Raw genomic sequence first — 22,308 nt, forward strand, 5'->3', positions numbered from 1 at the left:
TTTCAAAAGTGGTCCTATCTCAAACTTTCCACTAATTTATCAACAAAGTCTATTTAATATTCTAAATTCTTTGCTTACATTTTAGTAATGTTCATAGTATATTCATTCAGAATGATCTTTCTCAAGAAAGTATTTTCTTTAACCAACTTTAAGATGCAATTCATCATTTTTTCAAGTATGATTATGAGATTGTAGCAATTTGGTTTATTTTCAGGTTGCATCTCTAATTTTAATAATCTATCTTTAAATTTAATTATCCAATGTTTTAAACGATCTTTTTTTAATTAATTAACAATTTCTAAATACATTCGCAGTTACTCCACTGAAGTCTAGAAATCCCTAAAATTGTTCCTGAAGTTTGGAATAAACTTCTTTAAAATGCCCAGTTAATGTTGCTCTTTGATCTTCTTGCGAGCTTCATTTAGTGGCGTTAGAATACTGATTTATTTGCTCAAAGTTTTCCATTTTATTGCTGATATTCAAAAGAAATTTTTATTGATTACAATAACAGTCATAAAAATATTTTTAAACATTAAAGATTGATTATTTAAATTGGGTACAGAATTGATGTTGTATTATCAAATAGAAAAGTAAAATCTGTGCATCTCAGTACACGTGGATGACAAGGTATTTTCAGTGAGCATTATTTTTTGATTACTGTTTTAAAGTAACAATGATTTATTATGTTATATAGATTTCAGGTATACAGACACATAAACATCTGTATATACTTCATTATGAGTAGAAATGCACACCTATTGATATGTCTGTAATTCCTAAAATTATATTTATTAGGCAATATTTTTATTTTATTTTTATTTTATTTTATTACATATTTTATTACAGTATTATATACATTTTATCTACATATATACATATGGAATAATAATTTATATTATCTTTATTGAGGCAATGTTAATCTGCAAAACTATATTTTAGGTTTAATTTCACACCTTTTTAAAATGTATACTCAAAATCCTAGGAATTGTTTTAATTTGGTTTTTCTGTCTTACTTTGTTTCTTTATATACCATTACTACTCCCCCTTTTCTTTCTTTTTTTTTTTTATGGACCTAATCACGATGCTCATGCATTACTCCTGGCTTTGCACTCAGAAATCACTCCCGGTGGTGCTCAGGGGTCCTTATAAAATGCCAAAGGTCAAACCCCTGTTACCTAGTATATTATCTTCAGCCCTAGTGAGAGTCTTCTTATCTTTCAGCTTATGACATTTTGCTTAACTTTGCCTACCTCTTTCTGTTTAATTCATGTTGTTTCAAAATACAAGATTTTATCTTTTCTAATAACTGAGAATTCCAATGAGTATACTTATCAGATTTTTTATCCACTTATTTTTTATAGGGCACTTGAGTTGTTTTCATATCTTTGCTATTATAAATGTACTACAATGAATATGGATGTTTATATACCTTTTGGGATTAGTGTTGCAGTTTCTTTTAGATAAATGCCCGAGTTGTTTTTAGATGCTAAATTTTGGGATCGCTTGTTATGCCATAAGAGTTAGCCACAATAGTAGTCATGGTTTAGGCATTTTTTCTTGCAACTTATTTCAAACAAATTCTCTATGGTAAGGTTGTTGGATTTTAATGGCTAAGAAAACCCTGTCTGGAAATTGTAACAAGTCATGTAATTATGAGGTTGTATTTTAAACACCGAGGAGAATTTTAATAATTTTGTTGCTCAGTAGGTACACTTAAGCCTCTATTTTATGTCTTCCTTTGGATCTAAAATATTTTTTAAAATCATATTTTAATAAAGAGTGGATTTTCTGAATCATTTAAAATAGCTCAAGAAATCCCATACTGTTTTCCATTGAGATTAGAACCATTCGTGTATGCACAAATAGTGAATGAAGACTTTATTTTCAACAGCTCAACAGCCCTTGAGTGGAATCTGTTTCTGGACTTTTTTTTACATAGATCATTATGATGTGAGATGATATGTTTTGATTTTGATTCTTTTTATAAGTGATAGCATTTTTTATTTGCCAATTGGCTATAATGTTTCCAGTGAAGTGCCGCTATTGTTCTTCTTTGCATTTTTTAGGTGGGGAGTTTATTTTTAGGCTGTTGAATTTTAGACATCAACCTTTCATCAGATGTGTGATATGAGAATATTTTCTTTCCTTCTATAGATATATTTTTATCTTAATGATAGTTTTACTGTGCAGAGGCAATTTTTAGATCATGTAAGCCTGATCTTGCTTTGTTTTTCTTGCCATTGAAGATGAAATCCTAGACAGTTTTAAAATCAATACTACATTTTGCTTATGTTTTCTTTTTTCTTTTTCTTTTTTTTTTCTTTTTTTTTTTTTTTATCTTTTTGGTGCACCGTTCCTGGAGGTATGCAATACCAGGTCGATGCGTGGAATGGACGGAGCAAGCTCCTATTCCAGTTCCTAGTGTCAAATATCCATTTAATATATTGTCGTCTGATAGACGATTTATCAGATATTAAACTGATAAGAACAGATACTACACTTGATCTTTGCCAAAAGGCTGAGAAGCGATAAGGTTGAGTCTGTTTTTTTTTGGGGGGGGGGTTTCAGGCCACACCCGTTTGATGCTCAGGGGTTACTCTTGGCTAAGTGCTCAGAAATTGCTTGGGGGACCATATGGGACGCCGGGGGATTGAACCGCGGTCCTTCCTTGGCTAGCGCTTGCAAGACAGACACCTTACCTCTATCGCCGGCCCCTATGTTTTCTTTTATTTCTATTTTAAATATTTTTTGGTTTAATATCTGAGTCTTTAAATTTTTTCTAAGTGTTTTTTTTTTTTTTTTTTGGGCCACACCCGGTGACACTCAGGTTATTCCTGGCTATGCACTCAGAAATCACTCCTGGCTTGGGGGACCATATGAGATGCTGGGGGATCAAACTGCAGTCTTGTGGGTCAGCCTTGTGCAAGGTAAATGCCCAACCACTGCATCATAGCTCTGACCCCTTTTCTAAATTATTTTTGTGTGTGGTCTTTTATAGTTATTCTGGTTAATACTTCTTTTTGAGGGGAAGCCCCAAAACAGTGCTCAAGAGACCTCAATGTCACTTTTGGTGATATTTTGCTTACCGGTAGATATGAGGAAATGATGGGTCAGTATCTAGTCTCAGTTATACAGTACTATGAAAGCCCTGGCATGCTGCATGTCCTCAGGCTATATCTGGTCGTGGCCATATTAATTATTTTGTTTATTGCTATTTAATTTCTATTATCATTGTTGAAGACACTTTCTTTGCTCCATTTCATATTCTGACTAATTTATTGAATCTAAAATGTCCATTTACTCGAGAATCTGTCACTGGATTCTTTATTATTCTGAGAGTATATCTAGTATCACACTCTTGATTACAAAAGTTTTACAATATAATTTAAAGTTTTGAAAATAAAAGTTTATATTTTAATTTTTATCATGGGGTTGTTTTGGCTATTGAGGATTTTTTTATTACTCCATCTATATTTCAACAGTCTTTGTCCCATGTCTTTAAACATTGCATGAATATTTTTGGGTTGTCATATGAATACAAAACTAATAAAAGAAATAAAAGAAGATACAAGGAAATGGAAACATACATGTTTAAAAAACAAAACTCTGTTAATGAAACTGTCAGATGAAGAGAATCACATCCACATAAAAGCTACGTTTTTATGTCCTGTAATATGTAGAGAAAAATTAAAAGTTCTGAAGGGCTATTCATTATTTGGGGGCCACACCTTGCAATGCTCAAGGATTACTCCTGACTTTGCACTTAGGAATCAAATCTGGTGTTGTTTGGGGGGATTTATACCAAATGCTGGGTAGGATACTGGAGATGGATTCTGAGTTGGCCAAGTGCAAAGCAAGCACCTTAGTTGCTGTACTCCAGCCCTTCTGAGGGACTATTATACTGGACTTCGTATTTCCTTAAGAAATTACACACATGCAAAATATATGCATACTTGTATTAAGGGTGCAAAAGCTTTGTGTTAGAAGTATCTTTTGTTTGTTTCTCTCAATCTTTCTGAATAGTTTTCTTTTCTTCAGTCTAAAATATCTCTAATTTTGGTCTTGCCCAAGGGTAATTTTAAAGGGAATATGAACTCAATTTCTCTAAATATGAATTATGACAACAAGAGAAGAATAAAAACACTAAAATTATTTTCTTATATTTAGCCCACAGGCATTTTAACACTCATGAATCATAGGTAACAGCAGTCAAACATCCAATTTTGCAGGCTACAAGTCCCTTAGAAATACTGTAGTTAAAATTTTTTCTCCCTTTGGGGTATATTTTGTTAGTGTATTGGTATCTAAAGTTTTTATAGGCATAGTAACTATAGTTATGGAGTAAGGGAGATTATTTTTAAAACTTGTGTAAATAAAACTTTAAGATAATGAAAATTGTATATCCAGCTGCTTAAAAGATCTTTATATCTGTATAAGGACATTATTGGCAAAAGAAATCAACCCACTACTACATAAAGTTTATGCCTTTCTGCATTATTTCTTATATATTATTTAGTCATTTTAAATTCTCTTACAAGTTTCAAGTATGCCAAATTCTCCAGCACTCTAATGTTATGTAAAGTGAAGGTGACCATATTTCCCTGTCCTGAATGTGGTCAGCAGGGCATGTGATCTCTTTCTCCTCTCTTTTGTCCACCAACCTCATGTTTACCTCTCATTACTTTCTTTTACTTCAAGATATAAATACACCAAATATGATTTCCTTATGCTTGTCTCTGTACTTCAATTCTCAATTAGTGGTATAATTTCTCTTTAATGTATACTCTTTAATGTACACAAAATCCCAGTTCAAATTTGTCTTTTCCAAGGACTCTTAATTATTTATATAATGATATGCTCCAGTCCATCTTTATTGTATATCATTCCATTTCTTAAATTTTAAGGGTTAACATGATTCGGTGAAAAGACACACAGATTAAGGATTAGTTGTTTTATAGCCACTTTATGGAACACTGTCATATTAAGTGAAGTATGATGCTGAATTCTGTTCACACATTCTCACTTCAAATTTACAGTATTTATAATGAAGTAAATCACAAGAATCTCACACATTTTGAAATATGACATACTGTGCAATGAAGAAGGTTTCTATTTTATAAGGCCATGGACCAGTTTGTATTTCTATTTCTCAGTAAATTTCAAAATTATCAAGGAAAGGGGGAGTGGATCCTTCTGTTTTATGGCTTTTATTGCACATAACAAATTGTTATGAAGTAAAATAGATGTTCAATATATTTTTATCTTCCACCATAAAAATAATAACAAGAGAATAAAATAGAATACCATCAATTATTTTTATGTGATCTACAAACCATCTGGAAGTTAATGGTGTATCAGAAGAAAGAAAATCAGAAATCAGTATACATTTTTACTTTAGTTTAATAATAGACAAAATGTCAAAATATGCAAAAGAACAAAAAATTAATTGATTATAATTTGCCATATGTTTCAATCAATGGTCAACTCATTGTCAAAACTGTTTACCTTACCTAGGTTAAAGTCAAGACAATTTTGGCATCTTATCAGTTTTTATGAATATTTCTTTATGCCTTTGTAAAAGATAAGGACTCTAAAACATTTACAATTGCACTATAAATCTTTTAGCAATAACTTTAATGTAGCTTGTTAATTATTAAATTCTTCTATTTGCACACTCTTTTATTTTTAGGTATTAACACAGGATTTTAGTAAAATCATTCCAATATAATTAGTTGACATATTACTTAAATTTGTTTAATCTATAGATTGCTTTTTTTTCTTTTTGCAATTAGCTTTGGAAAAGAAGTTGGGACATATAATTTTGATTCTTGTGGTGCAGACTTCTATGAAATAGTGTATTTACCATGTTTCTTGTTTCCTAAATTACTGCAAATTGATGGTTATATCCAGAGGCTTGGTCAGATTTAGGTTTAAATGTTTTTTACCAAGAATATTTAATTGGTATTAATTACTTTTGTTATAAAGATTTGTTCTTTTTTAAGTTTAGCGGCATTTGATTTTCATTGTCTAAATCTATTAATTTGTTACATATTATGAAGTAGTGGTGTTCTAAGTTAACATTCCTTTTATTTATTTATTTATTTATTTATTTATTTATTTATTTATTTATTTATTTATTTTCGGCCACACCCAGTGACGCTCAGGGGTTACTCCTGGTATGCACTCAGAAATCAATCCTGGCTTGGGGGACCAAATGAGACACCGGGGGCGGGGGGGATCGAATCGTGGTCTGTCCTGGGTCAGCCTCCTGTAAGGCAAAAGCCCTACTGCTGTGCCATCCATTCGGCCCCTTCATTTATTTCTTGAGCTAGTTCTGTAAGAAAAATAGCATTGTGGGGCCGGGTAGGTGGCGCTGGAGGTAAGGTGTCTGCCTTGCAAGCGCTAGCCAAGGAAGGACCGCGGTTCGATCCCCCGGCGTCCCATATGGTCCCCCCAAGCCAGGGGCGATTTCTGAGCACATAGCCAGGATTAACCCTTGAGCGTCAAACGGGTGTGGCCCAAAAACAAAAACAAAAAAAAAAAACAAAACAAAAAAAAAAAGAAAAATAGCATTGCTATATAGATATGTAAAAATGCTCTGACAGTTTTTTGAATTATAACTTTTCTAAATAACGAGTTACTTCTGAGTAATGATGAGATAGATATACAGACATTCAGAAAATAAATAAAATTAGAAAAAAGATAGTCTGAGGAGAGGGGGTTAAAAGGTGTGTTAGGGACTCTTAATCATTAATTATGGGAATACCAGCACCCTTGGTAAACAACCTATTGGTAGGGGCCCTCTTTTATCTGCACCTCCCAGAAGAAGACAATCCAAAGACTTGCATCATCTACCCCAGGCTCCTTGGATATGTAAAGGCCTAGCCAGTTTAGTTTAGCATAGAAAGGCAACCATCTGTTATCATTTTCAGTCTTACTGTGTTCTAAACAATAAATATGTACTCAATGGACAGTCAAAGCTCTGTCCATGAGGCCATGAGGCCCCTAATCCCATGCTTTTCTCTTACGTCTATCTTGTTTTCTTAATCTTCACCCAGGGCTGGTGCTATACATTCTACTATCTTTAAGGGGTTTCCAACAGTATATTTTTAGAATCACTATGAACTTGTGAATTTATAAAGTAGTTTATTTAAATTAGTTACAATATTATTATTATTATTTATGCCCATATTTCCCTAATTTTAACCTATGGAAGTCTACTCAAATTGTTTCTTGAAATATTTTAGCAATTTTTGTAACTTACAGTAAGTGATATTTTCCAGGCAAGTGAGATAGTGCAGGGATTAAAGCTTTGTATATATCCAACTCCAGTTACACCCCCAGGACCACATGTTTTCAAAACATTCAGGTGTGACTCTGGAGGCTCTCAGTTTAGAAGGGCTAGCCTGGATAATCCCCAGCATTTCTTGGCCAACCAAGAACTTCATCTATACATCCTCACCTTAACCAGTTTGGCTGAGATCAATGGAAGTGGTCCCTGGGATTCCTAAACATGGCTTGGGAGGCCACCACATTTTTTTTCAGGTATATTTTGGCTTTTTTTTTTTTGGTTCAGATCTGAAATTATTTGTACCATAGTCTTTATTTTTTCTTGGTCTTTTTGTTTAGTTTTGTTTTGTTTTGGTACTTTTTTGGGGGACTGTTTGATTAAAAATATTTTATTTTATTTTATTTTATTTATTTATTTATTTATTTTTTTGTCTTTTTTTAACCAACCCGGCGATACTCAGGGGCTATTCCTAGCTTTACTCAGAACACCTTCCTGGCATGCTCAACCAAACTCAGGTCAAGCACATGCAATGCAAGCGCCCTACCCACTATTCTATCGCACCGGCCTCATTAAAAATATTTTAAGTGGAGGTTATTGAGTGTAAGATTGTTAATTACTACAAGGTTGTTCATTGATTATTGTTTTTAGGTTAGTATTTAGAAAATTATTTTCAAAAATAAAAAGCAACAACAACTTGAAGATATTCTGATAATTTTTTATTTGAACACAATATCATGAAAGTTTTATTGCCTCATGAAACAGCATTTATGTTATTCACATTATACATACAATAGCCTTCAACACTATCACCTTTTCTATGTTAATTGAAAATAGTGTAAGGTGCGTGTATTTGTTATTAAAATAAATCTCGGATGAATTCATTTGCAAATTATATAGTAAGCATTTAGTTACTAAATAGAGAAATAAAACTTTAAACATCTTGAAAATGTATTTTCTCGGGGCCAGGCAGTGGCGCTAGAGGTAAGGTGCCTGCCTTGCCTGCGCCAGCCTTGGACGGACCGCGATTCGATCCCCCGGCGTCCCATACGGTCCCCCAAGCCAGGAGCGACTTCTGAGCGCATAGCCAGGAGTAACCCCTGAGCGTTACCGAGTGTGGCCCAAAAACAAAAAACAAAAAAACAAAAAAAAAAAAAAGAAAATGTATTTTCTCAGTATTTGATTTGTTTTTTAATCTAACTAGATTGTTGAATAAAGTATTTAATACAATTTTTATGAAATTATCAATTTCATAATCAAATTTTGAACCATAGAAATTATTTCCCTGTTTCAAGTAGTAAAACTTTTACCTTTGCTTAGGCAATTTTATGATATTATTTATCATGTCATTTAAAGTATGATGGCATTTAACTGCTGAATGTATTATGCTTATAGCTCTAATGATCACAGTGAACTTTAAGTCTATCATCTCCTTTTTTTTTCTTGTAAGAGAAATTTTTTTCTTATAGAGAAAATTCCACAACCAATTAAATATATCTGAATTTTTTATTTCATTAGGTTCTATGTCTATTCATACATTGATAACCTAAATTTAAGCTTTGAGTTTTATGATAAGTGTTTATAATTGGTAATGATAAATCTCAGTTAAGTTTTTTCACAGATATTTTTACTTTGTTTACTTGTTTTATTTAGTCAACTTAAAATTACCTGATATGGCTGTAAAAGGAGCAAAATAATTGCACTATCACAGAATCAAAATGAGAAATATATAAATTTAGAATTAAATATGGAATCTCAGATGGTATCTAAGAAAATTCACTAGAGAACCCAGCTCATATCCCTGAGAGTCACCATTGTTGAACAAGGAGCCTTAGTCAACTTTAAAGTTAAATTGTAAAATGTCAGGGTGTGCCAATGAGAATGTGAGGATGTGGAACTTTGGCCTGAGAAATGGAGGAGCAAACAGTGAGTTGGAAACCCAAGACTAAGAACTCGACTAATACCTGAACTGGGGCAGTAGCTCCAGTGACTGGGTATGCATTGACCCCAGCAACTCCCTGTGAGCCAACAGAGAGCTTCAACCCCCTTCAAAATAATAAACAACCTGAAAATAACTCATTCTATGCCAAAGGTGGAACAACACAAGGATGGGTAACATCTGCCTTCATAAAACTAAATAAAACTAGCATACCCACCTTTGAGCAGCTACAAGCAGTGAAATTGTATTTCTGTCAAAAAGGATGCTTTCTGCAGAGACTAATGAAAACTGCTAAGAGACTTACCTTTGTCTTTTGGGCCCACATTCAGTTTTTATTTGAGGTATTGAATATTTGGAGTTAACATCAGTTGACACTATTTAAGTCAGCTTGAGCTTGGTATTGCAGATTTCTAGATACATCAAATACAAATTATTAGAAAGCACAGCTAATTTGTGTTATAAACACTATTGAGAACTCCTGGTCCTGAGTCCCTAGTTGCTCCCAATCCTAGTGAGCATTGCCACAACAGTCACTGTCAGATACAAGCAAGTATGATTTCTAGGGCATAGCATTTACTGTATGATATAATGACACAGTTGCACAGTAAATATTTTTCCAGAGATATTGCTTATCATATGTTATATGTGACCAAAATCTCAGTGGGCATTTAATGTACATAGACTGATCTCTGTTTCTATTTGGTGAATGTGAGCCCCTGATCATCTCTCAGACCATTTCTAGTACATATTTAGCACCAGCCATAATGAAGAAACAGAGAAAACACACACACACACGCACACACACACACACACACACACACACACATATATATATATATATATATGGATGATAGGGACATAACCACAGTAGTTCCCTACGGACCAAAATTTTGAAGCTCACCCCAAAGAGTGGTGAGAGCAATTAGAGAAATAATTACACTAAAAACTATCATGACATTGTTAATAAGTGAGTAGAATGCCTATCTTAAATACAGGAAGGGGGTGGGGGAGTTGCGGGGTATTGGTGATGGGAATGTTGCACTGGTGAAGGGGGGGGTTTCTTTTTATGACTAAAACCCAACTGAAAACATTTTTAATTATGGTGCTTAAAGATATTAAAAAATAACACAATTGGATTAAACATAAAAAAGAAATTTTTAGACACCCTGAACGTTTTGAAGCAGTAATTATTTTATTTTTTTAACTTTTTTTATAATTTTTATTTTGACCATATTGACCTACATATCTTTCACAGTAGTATTTTAAGTACATATTAACATTGAATCAGGGGAATTCCCATCACCAAATTTGCCCTCCCTCCACCCCTGCTCCCATCCTGCATCCCATATCCCCCACCTTCACCCCCCAGGTGCTAGAATAAGTGGTCCCCTCTGTGTTTAGCTTACTACTTAGTGATCATATTTCTGGTTGGTCCTGGTACCCTCCCTTACTTCCCCCTCTGTTTGAGAGGCAGAACAAGATAGTTCAAATTATGTGGTTTTGTTTGAAGAAAGAAAAAACAATAAAGTGGAGTAAAAATCAAATAAGCCAAAAATGGTGTAGTCCTTCTAGAGTCTCTCAACCTCAGTTTGAGAGAGGACAGGAAATAAGGAATTGAAATACCACAACAATACCAAAAGAAATATTGAATAAAATATCCAGTGAGCACTACAGCACTAAAGGCAAGCACCACTTAATAGTCTTGGTCCTGGAATAAAAACCATGCCAAAGTGCAAAAAGAAAGAAAGATGAAATAACATAAAATAAGATTGGGGACATCAACTTCAATATCTACACCAAAACACAGAAGTCAAAAAAGATAAAAATAAAAAATAAATGGGGGCTGAAGAAATAGGATGGAGGTAAGGCATTTGTCTTGCATGCAGAAGGACGGTGGCTCAAATCCTGGCATTCCCACATGGTCCCCTTTGAGCCTACCAGGAGCAATTTCTGAACGCAGAGCCAGAAGTAACCCCGACCGCTGCCAGGTATGACCCAAAAACCAAAATAAAATAAAATAAAAGTAGATTGATAGAAACAAAACTATTTTGTGCCCCCCCCCCGTTTTTTTTCCTGCATAGGCATAGTAAAAATTGGAGGCATTAGAATTCCCTTGGCCTAGGACGTACTTGAAGCAGTAATTTTATTGGTGTTTTATGAAATGAGGAAATTGTGAAAGAGACCATCAATAACATCAAGGAAAGTTTGAAAGTTAAAAAGCTCCAAGAAGAAATGAATGAGCTAAATGATATAAAAGGTTAAAAGTCAAAATAGAACAGAGGCTGGGATAATAATGCAGCAAATAGAGTGCTTCTCTTACATGCAGCCAGCTAAGTTTAATCCCTGGCATCCTTGCCAAGAGAGTGATCCCTGAGCACAGAGCCAGGATAAGCCCTGAGTATCACATGGGTATCCTTAAAACTAAACCAAACAAAACCAAAAACAATAGCAGAATTCAGCAGCAGAATTGAGTCAGCTAATACTCAAATCTGTGAACATTAGGAAAAGGCAAGTAACTTTAAGGATAAAAAAAAGATAACATGTGATTTATAGGACAGCATTAAGAGGAGCTACATGTATATAATTTCTCCAGAGGAGAGAAAAGAGAGAAAGGGGAATTCTGTGAAAACATTAGCCCCAAAATTCTGCAAGCTGAGCAGGAAGATTTATACATTGATCTAGAAACCATGACGAGTTCCCAAAATAAATTCAAGCCAAAGTCTACATAAGAAGTGCAGAGAAAATGGTAAGAGCTGAAGAAAGAACTAGATTTCTAAAAGCAGCAAGAGAAAGTAACGACACATAAAATATGACCCCGGTAAGACTCACATTGAATTTTTTGAACAAAATTCTTCAGTTCAGAAGAGAATGATATGATATACAGTATTTAAATAAAATATCTCCAAGGAAAATTATCTATTTTATCAGTTTATCACTCAAATTTTAGAAATAATAAAAATATTTTCAGAAAAATAGTTAAAAGCCCTACATAAATGGAGGTTTTAAAGGGAGCTAAATGTTAAAAATAAGGAAATTATAACAAGGTTAAACTCATTGACTTATACATTTCAAATATTTCCAGCTTTGCAGGAAATATTAATGATATTATTTAAAAACCAATAAAGCCAGGGATATAACTAAAATGAACTCTTGTCTTGCTTGTGTGAGGTCCTATGCTCAATCCTTAGTACCACAAATCCCAAAACTAAACCAAACCAAAATATACCAAATAAATGAAAACACAACCAATTTTGAAACAAAAAGTATAGAAACATAAAAGGAGCAAAGCAGATGAAAAATGATATTCTGTATTTATGGATTGGATGGGTTAATATAGTATCTATGATCTTAAAGCATTAGATTCAAATAGCATTCTTATTTATTTATTTATTTATTTTCTACACCTGGTTCTGACTTAGAAAATAACTCCTGGTGATGCTTGGAGTGATAAAGTGATCAAACCTGTCAGCTATGTGCAAGGTGACTGGTCTACCCTCTGTGCTATTACTTTAGCCCTCTGATAGCATTCTTGAAGGAAATGTTCATGAAATGTTATATAGTCAATGAGATTAACTATGTTATTTCTCATCTCCTTAATTTTTGGCAATTTCACTCTCTTTTTACCATTGGACAATATAGCTATTGCTTATGCTTAGCTTCCTTTAAAGCCATCATTTAATTTTAGTTCTCTAGTTTTTATTTGTTATTTGGGCCACATCCATCTTGTGCTCAGGGCTTACTCCTGACTCTGTGCTCAGGGATCACTGTTGGTTGTACTCTGGGGTCCAATTGTGTGATGCGGATTGAATAAAGTTGATTACATGAAAGGCAAGCACTCTCGGGCTGTATTATTTCTCTGGTCTCTAGTTTTAGTTCTTACTCCTTCAAATATATTTAATGGTCACCACCAGGCTTTATGTTATTGTTTAGTAATTTGGGCTGTTTTGATTTTTGTTCTTTAATTTTTTTTTCTTGAGAATAAGATTCCTTAAACTCCTATATACTTATAACAGTTTGTTACCTTTCTATTTGAACAGTAATTTTTAATTAATACATTTAATCACACTCAGAATTGATAATTATATAATTAATCATGGAAAACTTTCTTGCTTTGTTGTTAAATTTTTATCACCTAAGTATACATGTCTAAACATGCTTCAGTGTTGAATTGTTTCCAAAATCTTATGTAAATAAAACTAGTATGTGTGCTTTTCTGACCTTTTCTATGCATTTGTGACTTATTAGAATCTTTAATATTAGATATCATTCTTTTAATTGCAGTGTAATATTATATATATTTAAAATTAATTTAATTAAGTTAATTTAATTAATTTAAAATATTATATATTTAAAATTATTAACTATATTGTTGGATAATATTAAATATTTTATGTTATAAATTTTAAAATATTTATGCACACAATTTTCAAGATAAAATTAGTTTGAGTGAATTTCTAGAGACACAGAATATGTGTAAACTGGAGCCAGAGAAATAGTAATACAGAAGTAGAAACAAAAGCAATTAAAAAATAACAACAAACATAAAAGAAAGAAAAAATACAGTAGAATATGTTTAATACATAGTGAAATGAAGGGTGGGCATTTATGCCTTGCATGTTGCATTCACAGGTTTGATCCCTGGTATCTTATCTGTTCCCATGAGCACTGTCAGGAATGATTCATGACTACAGAAAAAAGAATTATGTGGCTCCAAAACAAAACATACAACATATATGTATCTGTACATATATATATGCAGAATGCATTTTATAAAGATACCAGAAAATATTATAATTAAAATACTTTACTTAAAGGAAAAAGAGGTTAATGCCTGAATATTTTGATTTATGTACTATACCTCATACAGATATAGATTAATAAGACATAATGCTGATGTTTAATGCTACATAGTCATTATTCATGCTATTGAACTTTTAGATTTGTATAGAGATTGTATAATGTATATTATCTTCCCTTATTTTGTGAGATGTTGCACGAGTATTATCTATCTAGTATATATTGGCTACCAGATACCAGATTCTATATATACGTTTTCGTTCAAAAGACACGCTTAATGTGCTCAGGGGTTACTCCTGGCTCTGTACTCTGAAATTACTCCTGATAGACTCAGGGAACATATGGAATTCTTGGGATTGAATCTGTATAGGTCACATGCAAGGCAAAAGTCTTATCTACTGTGAAATCACTCTGGCCCCCTGATTTAATATGTTATCATACAATATTTACTTAGTTTAGAACCAAATATTAGAGTTGAGTTTTATAAATATTTCTGAATAAAGTTGAAAATAACACTGAAGGCATTTAATTATGACAATAGGTTGAGAAAATGTATTTTGCTATATAGTGACTAACTTGTGTAAAATTATAAATTAAGAGAATAAAAGTATTATTCTATACTTCCCACAATCCTCCTGTAGTATAACCACAATTGAACGAGCAATTGTAGATTTATAAGAAATCACTTAATAGGATTAAACAAATTCTCAAAGCATGTGTGTATTTTCCAATGATACTTTAACACAAATAAGTGAGCTTTAAACAAAACCCAAACCAAATTTCAAACCCTCCAGACTCTCCAGAATATGGCAGAACCTGACATTTGGATTTTCTTGTGATGCGAATATGCCATTAATTGCTGTAGCTTTTGTCCAGAGAGGTTGCAGTGAGTGACATTCAGGAAAGCATTTCCTTATCAGACCAGAGACAATAGCAGATATAATTATAGCATTCAGTCAGCTATCCAATGAAATGAGTTTTTACTTAATGCTGTCCAGAGGAACCTATTTTGTTAGTATGTAAACTCTTTTTTTTTGTTTGTTTGTTTTTTTGGGCCACACCCATTTGACGCTCAGGGATTACTCCTGGCTATGCACTCAGAAATCGCCCCTGGCATGGGGGACCATATGGGATGCTGGGGGACGGAACCCGCTGTCCATCCTAGGCTAGCGCTTGCAAGGCAGACACCTTATCTCTAGCATCACCTTCCCGGCCCCAGTATGTAAACTCTTAAGCAATTCTAGTTTGAAAGAAACAAATAATGAGTCTTCTTACATAAGATTTGTGAGGTTTATGGCTCTTCTAGAATTATCAGTTTTATTTTATGCTCCATGGAAAATGACTGTATTCTTTGATCATCTTTAATCTATTTGACATGAAATATCTAAGCAATATGCTTATCTTAAAATTTTAATAGGCTTATAATCTATATTATATTTGTGCAATTATAATTATATACTCATAAAATATACAGGCTTATATTTATCATTTTTATCAAATATATATATACTATTTACATAACTGTTTTGATTTCTAATTGTAATCAATAAGTATTCATTAAGATGATTTTCATAAATATAAAACCTGATTATTAGCATTTATTTGCTTCCATGTATACATTTTTTAATCAAGGTCCAATTCAAGCTATTCTCTGTGCCAGAACATAGAGCAAAGAAAACATCCTGGGAGCAGGGTACCATGACCTTGTTTTTCATGTGGAAAAACTGACCTAATCAGATAGTATCATTTTTTTTTAAAGAAGTAGAATTCATATGTTAAAGAACCTTAATTAGACTTAGGTCATTTTATTTTTCCAGTTCTTATTTCCATTAACCTATTTTATATTCTCATAAGTAAATTCTGGGAATAGAGTATGGTACTTTTTTTTTTTTTAATATAATTTTTATTTTGATCATAGTGGCTTACATATTGTTGACAATAATATTTTAGGTACATATTTACATAAAATCAGGGGGGATTCCCATCCCCAAATTGTCCTCCCTACACCCCCGTTTCTGTCTTACCTCCCATTTCCTCTTCCCTCACCCCCAGGGCGGCTAGAATATGTGGTCCCCTCTGTCTCTAACCAACTACTTAGTAGTCTTGCATCAGTTTGGTCTTGATGCCTCCCTTATTTCCCCCTCTAAGTAGGGGCAGGGGTAGCTAGTTCAAGTTGCGTGGTTTTGCCTGAAAAAGAGAAAATAAATAAACCGGGGTAAGAGTTTAATACCCCGAAAATGGGCAGAATCCTTTTAGAGGTTCTCATCATCGATTTGGGAAATGAAGGAGAAAAAGAAGTTGAAACACTCCACCAGTACCAAAAGAAGTGTCAAATATCCAGTGAGGACTCCAGCTATATCGATAAGCACCACAAAAAAACAGATAAAAAACAAACCAAAACAAACTAAAAACAAACACAAACAAACAAAAAACACGCCGTGGTCTTGAAATAAGAAACATGGCGTAGCACATAACGAAAGAAAAGAAAGGAAGAGAAAGAAAAGAAAAAAAAAAAAAAGAATAATTGGGGCCAACAATTTCAATAATCACATCCAAACTGAGGAATCGACCAAAATAGCTAGGTAAATAAAAATAATAATAACAATAATAAATGAAGGTAAGATATATATATATATATATATATATACATAACCAAGGTTTTGTGTTTTTTGTATTTTTGTTTTTTTCCCTCCTGCCCTGGCACAGTAAATATTGGGGTCATTCGAAAAGGAATTCACTTGCCCTATAAGATATGGGGTTTCTCCGTCCTTGGAGTATACTGTCATGGAATCAGCTCTAGTCTTTGCTCAGGATCATTACTCTCCAGGTTGTGGTTTTTTTTTTTTTTTTGGTGTGTGGAAGGCTTCTGCTCTGTCCAGTGTGATACCGTCAGAGCTCTGTGTTTAGCAGTCCCAGTATCTGTACATATCCTGAGGTGGGACTTATGGTGAAGTCAGTCTTTGTGAATCTAGAGGTTCTGTTACCTCAGTGCCATTTTAATCCATCTTCTGTGGTTGGTGATCTTGGTCTTTGCGCTGAACCTAGGAAGGCATCTAGGATAGCGTCTTTCTTTGTTCTTCCAGAAGCCCCTTTCCGTTACAATTGTCTCTGCCGGACCTTTGGGACTGGGGATCATGCTTATTGTGCAGGTCTTAGTTCAAACCCTAGACTAGGGCTTTTTTATTGGTCCCAAGATGTATACAGTCTGGTCGTGGTTCTAGTATCCAGTCATCTGTAAATCACGATCTTGGCTTTTGGACCTACCAAAGGGTGCCGCGTCTTCTGGTTTTGTCTTGTCGTTAGCTGGTGAGGTAGGCTAAACTGCTCTAAGGTCAAGTTGTTCACATTTTCCTCATTGTCGAGATATCATGTTAGAGCTGGCCCTTGTTGTTGACCCTGCAGTAATAAGGCTGTCCCAGATGGAGATTGTTTCTTACAGCTGTTGTGAGGAGCTGTGCCGTTTCTATGTCTGGGATCCAGGGTTCAAGGCTGGTTGAATGGTATCTAATCACCTGAGGTCTAAGTTGATTCCACTTGACATATTTTCAAGGTAGGAGATAACCCTGTATTGTAAACAACTATGAGTTCCTATCTCTAGTAGATAAGAGCTCTTTTTTTTTAAGTATGTAAGATTTCCCCTTTATTTAGTGTGCCTTTGCAGGGGGAAGTGGTGCTCCATTATATGTCGGAGTATTTGGGGTGGACAGAGTGGGTAACAGAGATAGGTCACATACCCAAAGACGATTAAAAAAAAAAAAAAAAAAAAAAGGAAATAAAAGTGTATGTGCCCACAAATGTATATGTAAGGCAAACATTTAAATAAATAAGTTAATTAAAAAAAATAAAAAAAATAAGATGAGTTAGCGAAGTTTTTAAAGGACCAACGTGGTGCAAAAGACTACTTTGCATTTGGGAGAGAACAGGTAAAGAGTTGGTGTATTACAGGTCTTATGCCTATGTTGGAAGTACAGTTTTCCCATTGTCTTTTGGAGTTTTCTTGTGGTGTGTGGGTTCCCAGGCATCTTCCAATCACACCCCCTGCCCCCCTTCAGATTGGTAAAAATTTGCAGCTGGGAGGTCTTGGAAGAGTTCTTGCATTGGGGATACTATTGGACCTAAGTCCGGTTTCAAGAAACAGTCCATGTTAGGGGGAGTTGGTAGGGAGGGTCTCGCAGCATGTGTCCACAGGGGAGTTGGCTGTCTTTTCTTGCAGGAGACGATGTGTGGGTTCGGTTGGGTGTCCCCTCGCCTGGGTGCTGGGTACTGGTTCATTGGGTAGGAGGTCGATCTTGATGCCTAAAAGATTAAGGACATGGACGCCGGGGGTCCCTACTCCCCGAGTATGGTACTTTTTATCTTTTTTGGCATCAACCCCCATATGTACTTAGTATACTTACTATAAACAAGATGCAAAGATCGAAGCACATGCCTACTAAATACTTTTTATTGAGCTTAAATTTAAATGCACTTATCTAACAACCTAGCTGTACCTTACCTAAGTATTGCATGAGACCATTTTTGGTGCAAAATGGAAGAACAAGGTCATAGATAGAGGATTAAATATGGTGTGCTCATGAAATTCCAAGGAAACTCACTTTATTATTATTGCATGGAAAAATAAATATAGTCTATTTACCCAAGACCAAACTTTGATCATAATAGAATAGATGATCAAGAAGCATGCTCAGTGTTTCAATGCACATTTTATTTGTAGCAGAAAAAAAGATAAATTGAGTCTATCAGATGGTATAGGGTATCAAGAAATGAGGTAAAGGCTGAATAGCTAATACAGAGGTTAAGGAGCTTTGCTTGACCATTAGATCCCTGACTCCATATATCATTACTGAACTTTTGCTAGGAGTGATATTGAACCCAGATCCAGAAGAAAACCCTGAGCACTTCTGGGTGTGATCTCAAAACATCAGAAAAAGAACTGAGAAGTAGGAGTTTGGAGGACATTGAGTTATGGATCAGGGTTGAGTGGGAGTGATTCAACTCTCAAATAATCTATTTACCCCGTTCATCTAATTCTTGTTAAAAATTTACATTTCACTCAGAAAGGAACAAGTTTTATAGACCGATTATCTTGCCAAAGAAGCAGAAAAACAAAGGAAAGTTTCCAGATTTATGAAAGGAAGAAAGTAGATGGCTGTATGAGCAACTTCACCTATGATGTAGTACATTTCAGGGTTCCTTTTAAAGTAACTAAAAATAACTTATTTTTGTCTTATATCTAAGAAAGAAAAATTAAATTTAGATATGTACTAATTCTAAGCCCACATGAGTCTGTTATTTTTATCTTTGATACTGCCCCAGAGCAGGACAATAGGACTGAAAAAGGAAAAGACTGAGATTTTGCAAGTAAGGAGTATGTTGTTCGATGCCAGAGTCTAGCAGAGACACTCAGCAGTTCAACACCCATGACTGGTAATTGTGAACTTGATTCCTATGATTTTCACAGCAGTATTTGTATGATGGTTCCAGGTAGCAATATCATATGCATTCATGTTTCTAGTTTGGTTATGATAGCAACAATAATTAATTTTTTAGAAATCTGTACTCCATGATTTATAATTTTGCATGCAATCGACTGCTATGTAAATGTCATGTGTAATATCAGTAGCTACATAGAAAAGGATCTGAATTTACATGAAATTCAGATACATAGACAGAAGAATTTCCATTCAATTTGCTGCTCCATAGAAGACATCATACTAAGTGAAGTCAGAGAGAGGCAAATTCAGAATGATGTCTTTCATGAATGGATATAAAGCAGCAGCATTTTTCAGGCAGTGTAGCCAAAGATTTGGTGTCAGCAATTGGGAAGTTTCTAGTGAGCTGAGACAAGGAAAATGTAAAACTCAGGCTCACTGGAGCAGCAGCTAAAAGAGCTTCAGAGTATTTGATATCTGAGAATAATATTGGTAGATAAAAGAATATTCTTATACAGAAGGTGTAAGATGGAAAAAAATGTCATTTTGCCTCTACATCTACTCATTCTGTCCCACCCTAGTGGACTACTGTGTTCAGCACCATAAACTTAATAGTGGCTTAATTTATCTTGCTTATTGAATACAAAACAGTCCTTAAGGCATCAAATAAAGCAGGAAGGAGCTACTATACTGAGGTCCTCGGAAAACTTGTTTCATATAGCAATCATAGTTACCAATCATCCCTAAAGAGAAATTACTGTGAAAATAAATGTGAAGATTAATGAGTTAATTATTTTTTCAACTGTAAAATTTTTCAGTACATTAAAGTATGTAACATTAGCTATAAGCATCCAAGATGCATGTTTATATGTAATATTATTATAGTTTGATGTTATAATATAAACCTCAACATTATTTTGGCTATTCAGAGAGTTGTTAATGACTCATACAAATTTTTAACAATATTTGTTTTATGTCCTTAAATAGTGCCAGAGCAATTTTGATAAACATTTCTTTGAATCTGTATAGTTCTTATTAAAGGATGCCATTTTATGAACTTGGAATTTTTTTCTGTGTCTTTTGTCCTCTATTTCTTTTTATAGTAAGACTTTTTAGTGTACACATTTTTGTAATCTTTGTGATGTTGTTCCCAGAACTTGACTTTGGGTGATAAAATTAAATGCTATTGTATGTTTTACATCATTCTTTACTTCATCTTTTTTTCTGATATTAAAAAAAATACCCCCCCAATTTATGTATTGATTTTATAAACTGCCTCTTAAATTTTGTTCCTAGTCTTTTAGGTGAAAATTTAAAGGTTTTCTTTGTATAATGTGTAACTTATGAATAGTAATATTTTGACTTTTATTTTCTTATTTGGATCTCATTAGTTGGTTTTCTTTCCTTCCTGCCTTCCTTCCTCCCTTCCTTCATCTCTCCTTCCCTCCCTCCCTTTCTTCTTTCACTCTTTCTTTCTTTCTTTTTCTTTCGTTCTTTCTTTCTTTCTTTCTTTCTTTTTCTTTCTTTCTTTCTTTCTTTCTTTCTTTCTTTCTTTCTTTCTTTCTTTCTTTCTTTCTTTCTTTCTTTCTTTCTTTCTTTCTTTCTTTCTTTCTTTCTCTTCTTTTCTTTCTTTCTATTTCTTTCTTTCTTCTTCTTTCTTTCTTTCTTCTTCTTCTTTCTTTCTTTCTTTCTTTCTTTCTTTCTTTCTTTCTTTCTTCTTTCTTTCTTTCTTTCTTTCTTTCTTTCTTTCTTTCTTTCTTTCTTTCTTTCTTCTTTCTTTCTTCTTTCCCTTCCTTCCTTCCCCTCCCTCCCTTCCTTCTTCCTTCCCTCCCTCCCTCCCTTCCTTCCTTCTCCTCCTCCCTCCCTCCCTCCCCCCTCCCTCCCTCCCTCCCTCCCTTCCTTCCTTCCTTCCTTCCTTCCTTCCTTCCTTCCTTCCTTCCTTCCTTCCTTCCTTCCTTCCTTCCTTCCTTTTTCTCTTTCCTTTAGGCTCACACCCACTAATGCAATTGAGATTAGTCCAGGCTTCACTCAGGACTCACTCCTGGCAGTGTTCAAGGGATCATATGGATGCCACGAATCAAACTTTGGTCATTCTTATGCAAGACAAGTGCCCCACCTGGAATATTATCCTCTATCCCTTAGTTACTATTCCTTGACTAATTGCTCTGACTTCAAATACATATTGAATAATGATGAGCAAAAATATCTTTGTATGTGCTAATCTTCAGAGAAAGGTTATTCAATATTGTCAAAGGCTTTTTCTCTATTAATATGATTATATTATATTTTTCTTAATTGGTTCTGTGTATTACATTAACTTGCATATACTTGCATCCTGAAATAAATCCCTCATCATAGTATTTATGCTTTAATGTATTGTTGATTCTTTTTGTTTGTTTGTTTTTTGGGGGAGGCCACACTGATGATACTCAGGGGTTATTCCTCGTATGTTCTCAGAAGTTGCTCCTGACTTGGGGGACCGTATGGTACACCAGGGGATCGAACCATGGTTCATTCTAGGCTAGCGCTGGCAAGGCAGATGTCTTACTGCTCCACGCCACCACTCCAGGCCCTGTATTGTTTATTTTTGTTTGCTAAAATGTGTCATTTGATTGGTGAATTCAAGCCCTGAAGTTCAAGAAAATGATTGGAATTAATAATTTTATTGTAATATTTCATATTGCCTCTGGGTATTTGTAAGTTTCTTTGGCCTTCAGTTATTCAAATTTTCAGTGCTTTATATTGTTTTTTATTAGTGTTCAAGTATCTATGCCTATGTTCATCTATCTATGCCTCTTCTTGTTTATGCCTTTAGGCATATTTGTCTTAACAATGCCATAAAATTTACCTCT

At 34.0% G+C, this 22,308-nt stretch overlaps 1 non-coding gene across 1 annotated transcript; it reads right to left on the minus strand.

The window, feature by feature from the left end:
* Positions 1–2,340: 2,340 nt before the first annotated feature.
* Positions 2,341–2,530, minus strand: LOC126010330 (U2 spliceosomal RNA). The gene has a single exon (XR_007496405.1). It is a non-coding gene; the product is annotated as a U2 spliceosomal RNA (small nuclear RNA).
* Between the last annotated feature and the right edge of the window lie 19,778 nt (positions 2,531–22,308).

Source organism: Suncus etruscus, chromosome 5 (genome assembly GCF_024139225.1).
Source record: "Suncus etruscus isolate mSunEtr1 chromosome 5, mSunEtr1.pri.cur, whole genome shotgun sequence".
Classification (NCBI taxonomy): Eukaryota; Metazoa; Chordata; class Mammalia; order Eulipotyphla; family Soricidae; genus Suncus; species Suncus etruscus.